Raw genomic sequence first — 14897 nt, 5'->3', positions numbered from 1 at the left:
GAGAATCTGAAAGTCTGTCTGTGTTTAAAGACTTTATCTAATGTGCCTCTTTACATTTCATTAGAGCGGTGATGGGCAACAGGTAGCTGAAGGGCATGCAGCCCTCCGAGCATCCACCTGCAGCCCACAGCTCCTTTTAGCTATATGCCCAGTCTTTTATTTCTATGAGATATGCCCCATTGTTCCCAGCTCTTATTCTGTATTATGCCCACTGACATTCACTCACGACCCAAATAAGGGTGAAGCTCATCGGGTCAAAAAGCAGAGAAAAAGACTAAACGTGATCAGAGCCAGATTAAGGGCCACATGGGCCTGGGGCTGAAAATTCTAAAAGGCTTATTGTGAGAAGTGCCGTCCAACTGGAGGTGTGGCCAGTAACATGTGGATGTGGACAGTTGTGTGTGGGCATGGCCAGCACCATGGAGGGCATAGCTCCAACCACCTATATCTTCCTCACATTTTCCCTTATATAAAGAGTGCACCCCTAAAACAGCATGTATGTAAAGTGAAGAGTGGAAATACGTCCCAGCTGTCCCTCATGCCGGGACAAGATACTGGCTGTTCAGGATAAAATCAGGACTATTCTGATGGAATTGGGACAGTTGAGAGATAAAGGTATGTTATGTTATTGACCATTGAAGAAAAAAAATACAGACGATGGCTGATTAGTTTTATTTTTAAAGTGGCTTAACAGAAACATACATGAAAAAAGTTTTTCAGGTTTTTAACATTGAACATAGTACAGGGTGCTGAAACCTTAAGAAAAATAATTAAAAAAAATTAAACTTGAATCTATCTATCTATCTATCTATCTATCTATCTATCTATCAATATATATGTATATATATATATATATATATATATATATATATATATAGATATATATATATATATATATATATATATATATATGTATATATATATATACAGAGGACAGCCTGTTGACCGCCACAGAATAAATAGCACCCTTGAGTCCGCCACACAATACATAGCACCCTTATGACCACCATACAACACATAGAAGCCATGTCACCGCCACACAGTACAGAGGGCAACCTTGTCACCACCACACAATACAGAGGACAGCCTTGAGACCACCTTCCAATACAGAGAGCAAAATGGGATTTGTATTGATACAAACAAATTCTGCAGTTAATGTGTGAGAATGTGATTGTGACTGGATCACCTATATATAACTTATAGTATAAATTTAAAGGAAATAGCGCAGGCGCTTATTTATATAAGTGCACATGCACTTATTTTTGATATTGTGTATATTTTGGTAAGGGAAATCTTTAATTTCTGAGACCAGGGGAAAAAAATTGTTTCTTTTTTTTAGCCTTGGTAGAGGAAATGTATTATTTCTTAAGGTAAATATCTGATACAATAAGCCTTTGTGGATGGAAGCCTTTTGTGTATTGCGATGTGAGGAAATGGCTTGTTTGGGGGTTGTGTCATTTTGTGTGAATGTGTATTCTGAACTGTCTGAAGAAAGGCCCATGTGTTAATCAGGCCTTTTGATGTGTGAGGCCTTTTGAAGACAGGAAGGGTTAATTAAGACATTGCTACTAGATTTCCTGTGTCTAAAAACAAGATGCAAGACTTCACTGAATTTGTAAGATATCACAGATAAGTGTTAATAAATATTGCTAGCTTTGCAATGCGTGTAAATCTACGTTTTGGTAAACAGGTTACATCCTGATTCTAAAAATAGCCTGTGTCCAAATCTGTATAAAAAGCACTGTCCTGTACACTTAAATGTCTGACCTGAACACTGATACCTTTAAATCAGTGGAACTGTCCTTGTCAGGGCACCTGAGCGAAACAAACATCACTCTTTGCTTCAAGACCCCACTTGACATCTTCTTCAATATTGCTGTAATCCTGTGACCTGCAGATTAGACCCTATATCTAATCCGTTCACTGGCTGTTTCTGAGGTTGGACCCAGCTCTCCAGCATCACCGCTCTGCCACTACCCTGCAGCTCTGGTCAGTGTGATAGGCCAGGGGGGGATCCATCCACAGCAACCCTGATCCATAGTAAGAGGTCCAGAGTTACCAGCCCAAGTGTAACAGCAAAGGAGTACACTAGCAGTGACAGTTACCCAGAAGGAACGTGGTTCTGAGCGCCATACAGGAGCTTAGTGGTGGCAGCATTGTAAGCCCCTCCTGCTGGGCAAGAGGGTGCATTTGGGATAACGTAAGGGAACGCTGGCAAAGTAAGCCCAGCCGGTTCCCAGCAACAACAGACAGGGTGACATAGTCGGTCCATCCTGTCACAGTGATTATCAGCTGTTGGTTATTTTCATACCTCCTAACACCTCAAATGGCCAAATAGGAATGAATAAAATTTGTTATATATAACTAATCTTTCCCCACCCCACTCAGCAACAGCGAACCTTGCGATTGGCTGCCTTTTGCTCTCCAACGGGATTGCCCCCTGGAAACCAGGGAAGCCGCCAGCAGGTGGTCCACATAACCACCCCTCACTGCTCATTGCCCCAAACCCCCTTCCACATGCCAGGTGCCTTCAGCAAAAAAAATAAAAAAAAATTCCTCTTGGCTGGCTTGGGCCTATATCTGTGGAGAGGCCTGTGGCTGCAGACCCATCTGGCCCTGAACGTGATTGAATTCTTTGCCCGAAGCAGCAGACTTCTGCAGCACACGACCTCCTCTGCAAAATGCAGAAAGGTCATGCAACGCCAGCAGTACATCTCACAGAGGAGGAGGATGTGCAGTCACATAGTCTCCCACTTCCTCCATGGGAAAGACCTGCATGATTCCTCCTTACTTAATGTTGACAAGGTAAGGATTTTTTAGGCAGGCTCTTGAAATGGTATTTTGCATTTAGGGAGTAACTTCTTCCAAGTTGGATCTTTAAAAATAAATCTTGATGATGGCAGTTTTCGATTACTAGAAGAGGGTAAAGCATAATTGTGAGAAATGTATAATCATTTTAGATCAGGTGGTCTTGTAGTGATTAGCCCCTTGTTATGTACATGTCACGGAGGCTCAGGTGACTGCTGATTTGTGACATAACCCATATCAGTCAATGATTTTCTATCAATGTTTAGAAAATTAAAGCAAGTTGCTATGGGTAACCACACTTTATCTCTCTGTATCAGTTTTCAGAACTGTCCCCCTCTATGTCCTATTGTCTTACAATAATGTTGTGTAGAGCAGAATACCCTTTTTGTGCCTGCCTTTCTCTTTTGTTATCAACCTCATTATATACCCAGAACGCAGTTTAGAAAGCTCCATGAAATTTCGATTGTTTTCATTACCACCCTTTTAAAACCAAGTTTATTTGTTTAGATAATGATTCAAACCAAGAAAATCTCATTAGCTGGGTCTAGGGATTTGTGTATGAATTGAACATTGTGTCTGTGATTAATATTTTTGTAGTAACTGTATGAGATCCAGATGTTTAAGACTGACTTTGACAATGTTATCCTAAATAACACATCTTAAGTAAACAGTTTAACAGTCCAGTGCGTGAGTTACTTTTACACTTAATAGCTAATTGACAAGGCTTCAGAGACTGAAAAATATGTCAGTGTCAACTAAGTGATTAATGAGGAGAGAGAATAACAGACATCAGGACACATATCTTACGCTTCTTCATAATACACAGACATTATCTCCCCCCTACTCTATTAATCAGACATCAAAACATGAACTTCTCTATTCCTTCTAACACACAGACACGAGGACACATACTTCCCTCCTCTTCCTAATACTGTTCTTCCTAGTGTTCTGGTATATAAGTATTAGATGGAGGGGAGAGATAGGTGTTGATGTATGTGTATTAGGAGAAGGCATGTGCCCTAATGTATTAGGAGGAAGGGAAAGAAACAGTGCAGGGAGGTCACGCAGCATACCTGGAGGAGGAGGGAGTGCACTGTGCTCTCCATCCTATCTCTTTGTGACTCCTTTGAAGGATGGAGGGCCGCACATGTAGCCTAGTCTAACCCTGTATATAATCAAATATGTTTGCCAGCACACCATATACTTGGCAGATTTGATTTTATAAATGTCAGGACAACCTGGGCAGTGCTGATATAAATGGTAGTGTTTAGTGTTTCAATAGCAAGCTAAGTCTGACATGTGAATTCGTAAGAACACAGAAACATGAACTTATTAAGTGTTAGTTAATATGGAAAAGGAATCCACAATGTTTAAGATGAAAGACAGTTAACAAAATAACATACGGAGATATAAATGTATATTTTTTTGTAAAATTAAAAGGTGTAAACAAGAAAAATGGTACACTCGCAAATAATCAGATTTCTGCTCGCTGGGACAGAATGAATTTATTGGAACAGTTCTCAATATGAAATAGACTCCGAAAAGTGAATAACCCTGTTCGATTTACCCACAACCCCCCTTCCCCTGTGATGTCTGAACTAGAAAGTCTATGTTCATGTAAATAAGTTTTACGACCATCTATTCGAAACACCTTTTTAAGTCAGAGATTCTTTACACTGGCCTAACTTCTTACCAGAATGCCCTACAAAGATGATATTACCTACACAAAACAAGACATAAGTGTACCTTCATTTACTTCCATTCTTTCAAACTTATCTCTGCTACTCATCCTCTTGTCACTCAGTTGAGGTGTCTTGAGATATCGCAGGACCACAAAGAATGTAAGGGATCTGTTGTTTGGATATTATTGATGATATTGATACAACCTTAAATAGAGATTCCTAGAGGCTTTAGTTTTTACTATCTGTGCCATAAATTGGTATTGAGCACTCATCTGTAGCTACACTTCTTGATCTCTCTATCCATAAATATCTTATGAATAGAGCAGAAAAATTTAGAGATCCTTAAAAGAGCTCCAATAGGGCAGGGATGATGTGAGTGAGTTCTCTGTACAGCGCTGCGGAATTATTTGCACTATATAAATAAATAAATTATGATGATGATGATGATGAAGATAATTTAATTTACTCTCCCCATCCGAGGATGTAACCCATGGTTGGAAACAGAGTTCCTGTGAGCCACACCAAGCTAATACTGTGAATGAAATCACAAATACCTATTTGCAGTTTTATATGACTAGTTTGTAACTTGCATATGACAAGATCCCTTCAGATCATTATATTTCATTATTTCATTGAGAACTTCTGGAGTTAATGTCTGCAACCTAAACCTCCAGTGGCCTTCCAAATCTCTCTTTCATTGTTCTGGTAGTCCTTCCAACATATTGAAAGGAACATGGCATTGGAGTATTATTATTATTATTATCTTTGACTTATAAGGTGCCACAAAGGGTCCGCAGCGCCGTACATTACATATACAGGAAACAGAGAACCAAGACACAACATGATCCAAAAATATACACAAACAGCGAGTAACCAAGGGTTTTCGTAGCTTCCGTGGTGAGAAAGGGACGTATCTTAGATATATTCCGAAGGTGGAAGTAGCAGGATTTTGAAAGGGACAGAATGTGAGGCTTGAATGAGAGGGAGGAATCAAGGATGACCCCAAGGCATCAGATTTGGGGGACAGAAACAAGGGTAGTGTTATTAACAGAAATAGAGAGGGGGGAGTTTGGACAGTCCTGGAAGGGGGGAAGACTATAAGCTCAGTCTTGGAAATATTGAGTTTACGGAAGCGTTGGGACATCCTAGATAAGATGGCCGAGAGGCAGGAGGAAACACGAGACAGAAGAGAAGGGGAGAGATCAGGGGATGAAAGATAAATTTGGGTATCATCAGCATAGAGGTGGTACTGGAGGCCAAAGGAGCGGATGAGGACACCAAGGGAGGAGGTGTAGAGGGAGAAAAGCATCTGATTAGCAGTTTATAAAATATTTGATTATGAATCAACATTTATTTACTGAGCACACATTAATCTCTGATACTTTATTATCTATATATTTGTATATTAAGCAAGTAGTCTTGTTGCATTTATAGCATCCCACGATATACTATTTTTCATCTGCCCAAATAATAAAACAAATAAAATGGGCACTCTATGTATTATATACAGGGCGGCAGCTGGAACAAGTTTGCTCCTCTATTAAACTAAACACTTTACTACACTTTATTTTATTAGTTGTTTCATCATAGCGTATTGTTTATGCTAGTTGCGTTACAGTGTGTGTATTTCAACATATATGTAAAGCAAGTGTTTTATATGCATATTTTAACAGTGCACACTGTAGAGTTTAATTATGTTGTATTATTGTTTTATATTTGCACATAATGTTAAATATACATTTTAAATTAGAAGGTGGATTTGTTGTAAATATATTTTTCTCAAATTTAGTTGATCGATGTGTGATACTTTCTACATTGGGATTGGTGCTGGCCTTTTTTATTTTTCTTTTGCCCAAATAATCTAAACAAATTTGGGGATAACAGAATTCTTGAGTTTTGGTTCTTCTCAAAAATATTAGTAGGTTTCTCCCCCACGATGGTCCCTAATATTTGATCTTGCTTTAGTATTTGGAAGTTTGTCCTTAATATTATTATTAAATTGGTATGACTTTCGATTATACTTGTTAAAAAAGGGTACAAGCTCATTCATATGCTTCTTAGCCCTAATTCTCGTTGTAGGGACAAGGAGGGTTCGCCAGTCTTCTTTTTCTGTATAATTTAAAGCCTCCTGGCATAAGTGTTCTGGGAAGCTCCCTGCTAGTGTATTCTTGTTGCAAACTCCCTGCTTGCAATCTTTATCCAGGGTACAGTTTCTTCTTATCATACATAGTTTGTCCTTGGGAATATGACCTAAACAAGATTTATAATAATAATCACTGTCAAACTGTATGTAATTTTTTACTATCAAAAGGTTTATTGTAATTTGATGAGATTATTTTATTTCCTTGGGCCGACAGGGTGATATCCAAGAAATTTACTGAAATATCAGTGTGATGACGGAACTTCAAATTAAAAGTATTCATATTAAGGTGAGACACAATAAGTCTCAAGCATTATGGATAATCAATTATTTACCTGTACAGTACTTGAACTGTTGTGTTGCGACTCATGGTAAGGAAAGTTAAGGAGGAATATACTGCAGAACTCCACAAAGCTTGTCTAACTGAGAGCGAAAAAGATGAATCACAGTACATTTTAACCTAGGGCTTAACAAGAAATGGCGCCTGGAGTTTTAATTAGTAGATTACATTAAATGGGTGATTGATCTAGGGAATTAATCTGATTGCCATTTATAGAGTCAGGATATAATTTTCCTTTCCCCTGGTGATGTTAAAAAGTCAAAAGCCTCATTGGGGATTTGGTGTTTCCTTCATCTGGATCAGCGCAATTTGTAAACAGTTGATCATAACTGGTATCGTTTCTCAACCTTATTAAGAATGTAACAACCTCGGCAACTGAAATTAATTTAGTGTCACTCTAATGCAAAACTGTAATTGCACAAATCTGAAGCCTATTTAGTAATATTTTCAAAGTGCTAATCCATGAATAAAAGAGGCATATAGCATCACTATTAGCGCATTTGCACACATTAAATGAAAGATACTTTAGTGCAAAAGTCTTATGGGTCGATTATTATTACACTGTATTAACAATCAATATTGATTTGCAACGATGCATAAAGAAACACTGTTTTAATTTGCCATGCCGGTGCTGCACTGGGAACCCTGGTGAAGACCCCTCTCCTGCACAAAGACTCTTTTCTGCTCACCGGCAGGTTAATGCTGCTGGTGAATGGAGAACATGCTACATACGCATAACACTTCCTCCCAGGAGCAATCCAGCAAAGACGGAGAGGCTTCTGCTGGATCCCATTGATGATGACCATCTCAGGATGGCATTACTAACACTGCTGTCTTTATAGAAGTCTAATGTGACAGCGGTAATTGCCGTTAATTAGATTAATGTAGACAAAACCTTTGATTTCTCCGGTGTTAACCCTTTCTTAATTAACAAAAAGCTGAGAATGAGCCGTTTGCAGAAGTTTATGCCGGCAATAAATAGATCCATTAATGTGTTGTTTATTTTCTCTGGTAATATTATTTGTGAAGTCTAGTTACAACTGTTGCAAACACTGTGCTAGAAGTTATTGAGTAGAAACCCTACTTTGTATGTAGCTGGAATGCCATATGCTGCAAGCCATGCCTGGACATTGCACACAATTAGTGACAACCCACAGCTATATGGGTGTAGGGTGCCACCTTGTGTCTATTGTCTGTAGTAATGTTCTGACCTGTTCTGGTAGGTGGTGGGATATAACAGCTACTGACAGCACCACTTCTCCCTCCTGCTTCTCACACAGTTCATTCAGCTCCTTCTCTATGTTTTGAATGTTAGCACTTGGTGACAGAAGAGGACATTCAGAAAAAATAATCTGTATTCTTCAATTTAACATCTTTAGGTTTCTCCTTAAGATTTGTTTTATAATCTATGCAACACAGCAAATGACCAGAATGTGTATCAGACAATAAGGTGGAGAAGGAAGGTTTTGTTTAGTGAAACTCTCCAATGTATATCTATAGCTTCTCATAGGGGTAAGTTTATCAAGCTGCAGATTTGAAAAAGTGGAGATGTTGCCCATAGCAACCAATAAGATTCCAGCTATCCTTTTGTACAATTTACAAATAAATGATATCTAGAATCTGATTGGTTGCTATAGGCAACTTCTCCACTTTTTCAAACCCGCAGCTTAATAAATTTACCCCCTAGTCTCTTCATTCCCTCACATACTTCTTCTTAGACTCATATATATCTTAATATTTCACTATTATGTTGTATAATTTTCATTATCTTTTTTCCCGTTTCTCACTTCACTTTTCCAATTCTCTCCATAGTTCCACTCTCTCTCTCTCTCTCTCTGCTGATACATAGACACTGTCTCCTCTGTCACCTGAGGTAACCTAGCTGCAGATTAATCTCTCCTCCTTCTGGTCACTACTTTCTAAACAATGGCTCACTCTCGGTCGGACCCAGTGCTCTCTGAAAGGGTTTCAGCTGAAATGTATGTGAGTACACCATAGAATTGGATAATAGAAAGTAAGGGAAAATGCACAAATAGTGCATATAAGAGGTATAATGGTTTGGATAATCAGACAAAATCTACTTAAAATAAGAGTAGCTAAGTACTGTGAGAGTTAGAGGTGTAGAACTGATCAGCTGAGGCCACTGTCTCACGGTTTCCCTGTCCTCTTTCAGGTCCTCAATCACTTTACACAGGTTCAGCTTCTCCTGCAGCTAAGGAAGATTCTTGTAGTGAGAAGCAACTTTTAGAGCTTAAGCTGTGGCAAATTTGTTGAAGCTACTTTCCTAAGTAAGGCCAAGGTCACTGGGTAGAACAGTTTGGGAATACTGGTAATAGAAGGAGAAATACTTTATTACACAATTTTGACAAGCAAACTGTTATATAATTGCTCCATTTAATGCCAGCCCTAAACGAGTCATATGCAGTCATTGTAAGATAGAAATGCCTGGGTAAATGAGGTTAATGCTTATTGGGCAAACTGACTGGAAATGGCACACATCATGCTAATCAGCACTTTACACAAGTGAAAAGGACCAATTTGTGTGTTACTCACATAAAACTCCTGCTGGTCTAGTGTAGTGCGGTCACTTACTTGGGACCCATGATACGGTGTGATACCTGCTCACTGTTGCCCTCCTCTTTTGCTCTGACTATGGCATGGGTGCGCCTGAATACTCTCTCCTCCTGCACATATCATAATGGTTGCAATGGACATAATGATTACAACTACAACCTCCAGAGCATAAACTTCAGCAGATGTTAAAGTCTATTACTCCTTTACTCCACCTACATTTGACTCTATAGAATTACATAGCTGAATACCCGATGTTGCTGTGTGAAGTAGTTTCACACACTCTAGAATCAGAGTCAGCACACAATGGACATACTTCGGAGGTTTAAGCTCACATTCAAGCAAGAATTAACTAAAATCCCACTATCCAGGGATTCTCCTTGCCAAGGTACATCCCATCCCACACAGGTACCCTCTTACTTCAACCCCGCTGCTACTGCCCACACTACACTTGTAATTGTCATCCCAATATCCAGGGGCCGTTCAATGCTTGGGAACCACGCTGCAGTATTGTGTAATTCAATGGTTACTCAGGCAGACCTCTTCAGTACATCCCAATGGCCAGGACTCTGCCTCACTTGTAATTACAGTTATCAAACCACAGGACTCCATCTATAACTCACTGTGGAGACTCCTTTCCATTATGGGGGCCTTACAAGGGGGCTCTACACTGGGTCTTCTCTCACAGTATATGTGGCTTCCAGCCAAGCACACTCACTCCTTCCAAGGATCTCTGCCTGACATTTATGCCCACTCTTGCAGGCTCCATCATCAAAAGGGTCTCTTCTTTAAGACCTTTGCTGGTGGAGAACTCTTCCCCTCTTGTTCATGTGCAGCTCTCAGATACTGCTCCATGCACACACGTGCCTCCCTTGTGCCTCTTATTGGGGTACCCCTGAAGGTGGGGATCTCCCTCTGCTACCTCTAGCTCTCTCTATGAGGCTTAATAAATGGGGCTCCTTTAACAAGTTGACAATATGAAATTTAATTGAATTAAACTGTGTGATGTATTGGAGCATGTGTGAAGAACCTCTTCTCAGACAACAAAAGCAATGGTGACACCTGTAGAAGTAAACAAAGCTCTAGGAAAATATAAAAATTATTTATATTATGTCTATTAGGAGTAGAGATGGTCACTGACCCCCGTGTTTTGGTTTTGTTTTTGGATCTGGATTACCTTCGTGTTTTGGTTTTGGTTTTGCAAAACCGCCATTGCGTGTTTTGGTTTTGGTTTTAGTTTTGGTTTGCAATTTTTGAAAAAAATACAATTTTTTGGGTCTAAAATAACCTAATTTAGTGATCAACAAGTTTCTTGGATAAGTGAGGTAATTCTAAAGCTAATAATTTATCCAAAAAACAGTTTAATCCCTGGTAGGCCGTCCTTAATGCGAACACCTGCCTGCAAATTATACAGACAAACCTGGTTGTCTACCTCCTCCATCTTTGATTATTGGCAATGTAGCCATGTCTTTGGGTGTATATTACACCCTCCACTTGTAGTTGAATAGAAAAAAAAAAGCCAGCATAGACTGTGGAATTATAAAGTAAAAATAAATGTACCACGGTAGTTTGGTGGCTATCTATGCCCCCCCCCCCCCCCCGCCCTCCACTTGTAGTTGAATAGCAAAAAAGCAGCCTGCATAGACTGTGGAGTTAGAAAGTAAAAATAAATGGACCACGGTAGTTTGGTATCTGTCTGCATCAGACCCCCTCTCCACTAGGAGTAAAATAGAACACTATTCAGCCGTTATAGAGTCTAGTATATAAATAGAAATTGAGAAAGGCAATTTGGTATCTGTCTGCATCATAATCATCAACATCATCATTAGTGCCCTCATCGCCTACACAAATCTCCCCCTCATCCTCTTCTATTTCCAAAGTGGCATCCTCAATTGGTGTATCACAGGCTACACTCGGGCTGTTCAAGTACACATCAGCAGAACTGCTGAAAGGGCCCTTCTTTATGGGTACACTAACAGAATACTCACGATTAGACATCCCACTGTTGGATGGACTCTCCACAGGGATTGATGTCATTTCTGATTCAGAGCAAACATTATCCTCTAATGCCTTACTGTTATCTTGCAGCTCGGCTTTGACGCGTAACAGTAGTTGTGCACCACTTGTAGGCTCGGTAACTTTTTTGGATCTGCCACTAATAGAGAAAGGTGAAGGCCTCATTCTCTCTTTGCTACTGCGTGTGTAGAATGGCATGTTGGCAATTTATTTTTTATTGGCACTTAACTTTTCCTCAGTTACACTTCTTTTTCGCTTCAACACAGTAAAAAAATTTTGAGTGTGTGTTTTTTGGACTGATTTCGAAACACTGTGTAGTTTGACATCGCATTGCCCAGATGACGTACTGGGAACACTACCATCAGGACTGGTGACAGAACCTGGTTGCTCATTCTGCTCATATGTGGACTGCTTTGAATCCATTCTGAGCCCAAAGCACTTGTAGTGCTACAAATTGTTTTAGATACTGCTGACAAATATGACTTTTCACAGCCAGAAATATTTATGCACAATTAATGGGGGACACCCCAAAAGCACTTAGGCGTGCTAAAAATTATTTGGTAGATACTGCTGACAAATATGACTTTGGACAGCCAGAAATATTTATGCACAATTATGGGGGACACCCCAAAAGCACTGGGGAGTGCTAAAAAATATTTTTTAAATCTGCTGACAGATAATACTTTGGACAGCCAGAAATATTTACGCACAATTATGGGGGACACCCCAAAAGCACTGGGGAGTGCTAAAAATTATTTTGCACATCTGCTGACAGATATTAATTTTGACAGTCAGAAATATTTAGGCAAAATAATGGGGGACATCCAAAAAGCACTTTAAGTGCCAAATAATGAAAAAAAAAAAAGACTCCTCTATCCTCCTCTCTTCTCTATCGATTGTTGTTAGCACAATTGGAATCAGAATATTGTATTGTCTGTCCCTGCTCTAATCAGCCTGTGACTACACCCTGCTCTCTCCCTCTGTCAAATGGCGATGGATTGCTGTGGAGGCGTGTATTTATAATCTTCAAGTATCTCGAGAACCGAGTCCTGAGATCCGACGACGTCACAATGACGTTCGGCCTCGATCTGGATTCCGAGCGGGCGGGAGAGTACCGAGCCTACTCGGCTTGGTACTCGGATAGCCAAAGTACGGGTGGGTTCGGTTCTCGGGGAACCGAGCCCGTCCATCTCTAATTAGGAGATTTATAAAATAGAAGAGGTATGTACATTGTTATATATTCTCTACATCCATTAGAGCCAGATTTCCATAATTGGAACCTATAAGTACTCTTATTCATCAGCCACACTTTTAAACTAAGTTCTGATCAGTAGTGATGACAGTCTCGTATGCATTACATAACACGTGTTTGCAGTCAGGAGCAACCGTAATAATGTATTTTATGTTCAGTAGACATTATGGGGTATATTTACTAAACTGCGGGTTTGAAAAAGTAGAGACAGAGCCGTAACTAGGCAGCTGCGGGCGTGCCGTCGCCCAGGACGCAAGCCCAAGGGGGGCGCAGCAGCGAGTCTGCTACCTGCCACTGTACCCCCTTTACTTTCGCAGTGGAACGCATGTGCGTTCCACTGACAGGAAGTTCGGCACTTGTAACGCAAACTTGCGTTCCAAATGCTGAACTTCATGTTAGTGGATCTCTCTCTCTCTCACAAACTGTGAAAATATTTTGCTGCCCTTAAATTTAGAAAATTATGCAAGTGAGTAGGGCAAAATACAAAGATAATAAGAAATAAACATTTTAAAATAATTTATTACACTTAATGGTATCTTGCATAGGCTGTAGTTACAATTAAACATTTGGGCAATTCATATCTTAACAAATTAAGCACAGTTAGAAGTTCAGTTGATAGTTAATACTTTCCTCCAATATGTTAAATGGAAACACTAATATTTAACAGTACATTTGAAAATGTCCTGCAAATTATGATGACTGGTTTACAGGTAAATAGTGGATGAAAGGAAAACTGTTAGAAAATGTTGCCTACTGTTACTAGAAGTTGCTTTAGTTTACAGGGCACACAGACCTTTATGGTGAGAAAATGGTCAGAGAAGCATCATCACTAAATTCTCTCCTTTGCGGTTTCTGAGAGATGATTGAGTTACAATTTTTCTGGCTCAGTGGATAAGAGTCCAATTGGCCTATTGACTCCTTACCACAGACCTGAAAGGATTTTTACACTGCCAAGGTGAAGGTGAATTGATTGATACAGGCAGACAATGGATGTGAGAAAACAATTTGTATAAGCTGGTCACACACAGGCCAATCAATCACTGTGCTTGAGCACACAGTGACAGAGTCACTATCTAATTTGGCACCACACGTGATTGGCCATATTGGATGATATCCGGTCGGTGTTCTGGCCAAATAGCTGGATCACTCGGGCCTGGTTAATGCAGTCAGAAGTTAACTGTACACACAGGCTGATAGAGGTTTATTATCGAATGCATTTTCCAACATGACTGCTAATGATCTGCTCGATGTTAATCCGATACTTAATGGGCATCCATAATCCCACTAAGTGCAAGAAAAAACACACAAACAAATTAAATAAATTGAGGGGGAAAATAAACCAAAAGTTCAGGTAGTGGCAGCAATAACTAATATCAGGGATGGATAAGACAAGTTTACATATTATCTGAGATTTCCCCAGTGAAGAGATGTAAATCACTGATACTGACAGCAGATAATAGCTGGAGGTGAATGAGGCGGTGGTCGCCTGTGAGAGCCCTTGTACCTCACCTTACAGAGGAGCTTCTTCTTCTCCTCCATGCTTTTGTGCTCATGTTTGGGGTCCGCAGACATGTAACAGAATTCTTTCAGTAAAGTTCTAGCCACACCCCCACATTAGGTTGTCACTTCCACTTAGATGGGGGGCGTCGGTGTCCTGTCTCGCCCAGGGCACTAAATGTCTAGTTACGGCACTGAGTGGAGATGTTGCCTATAGCAACTATTCAGATTCTAGCTGTCATTTTGCAGCATGTACTAAATAAATGATAACTAGAATCTGATTGGTTGCTATAGGCAACATCTCCGCTTTTTCAAACCCGCAGTTTAGTAAAAAGGATTGTCCTAATAGAAGTATTTCAGGGAAAGAGAAAAAATATACATTTTTTTTGTTTTGTTTTCAAATGTTTTGTCTTTAATGTATATATTATTAATAGGTAACATTAATTTAATAGTTATTTTCTTCTTTGCATTCTTTTGCGAGTGTATATCCCACATAGGCATTGGACGATGAGTTGATGAGTTAAATATTTTAATTCCCTATATTATTTTTTCTTTGCTGTTGAAAGAAGTATGTATTTTTCCAGTTGTTTA

This window comes from Mixophyes fleayi, chromosome 6 (assembly GCF_038048845.1).
Source record: "Mixophyes fleayi isolate aMixFle1 chromosome 6, aMixFle1.hap1, whole genome shotgun sequence".
NCBI lineage: Eukaryota > Metazoa > Chordata > Amphibia > Anura > Limnodynastidae > Mixophyes > Mixophyes fleayi.
This window is presented reverse-complemented; position numbering follows the sequence as displayed.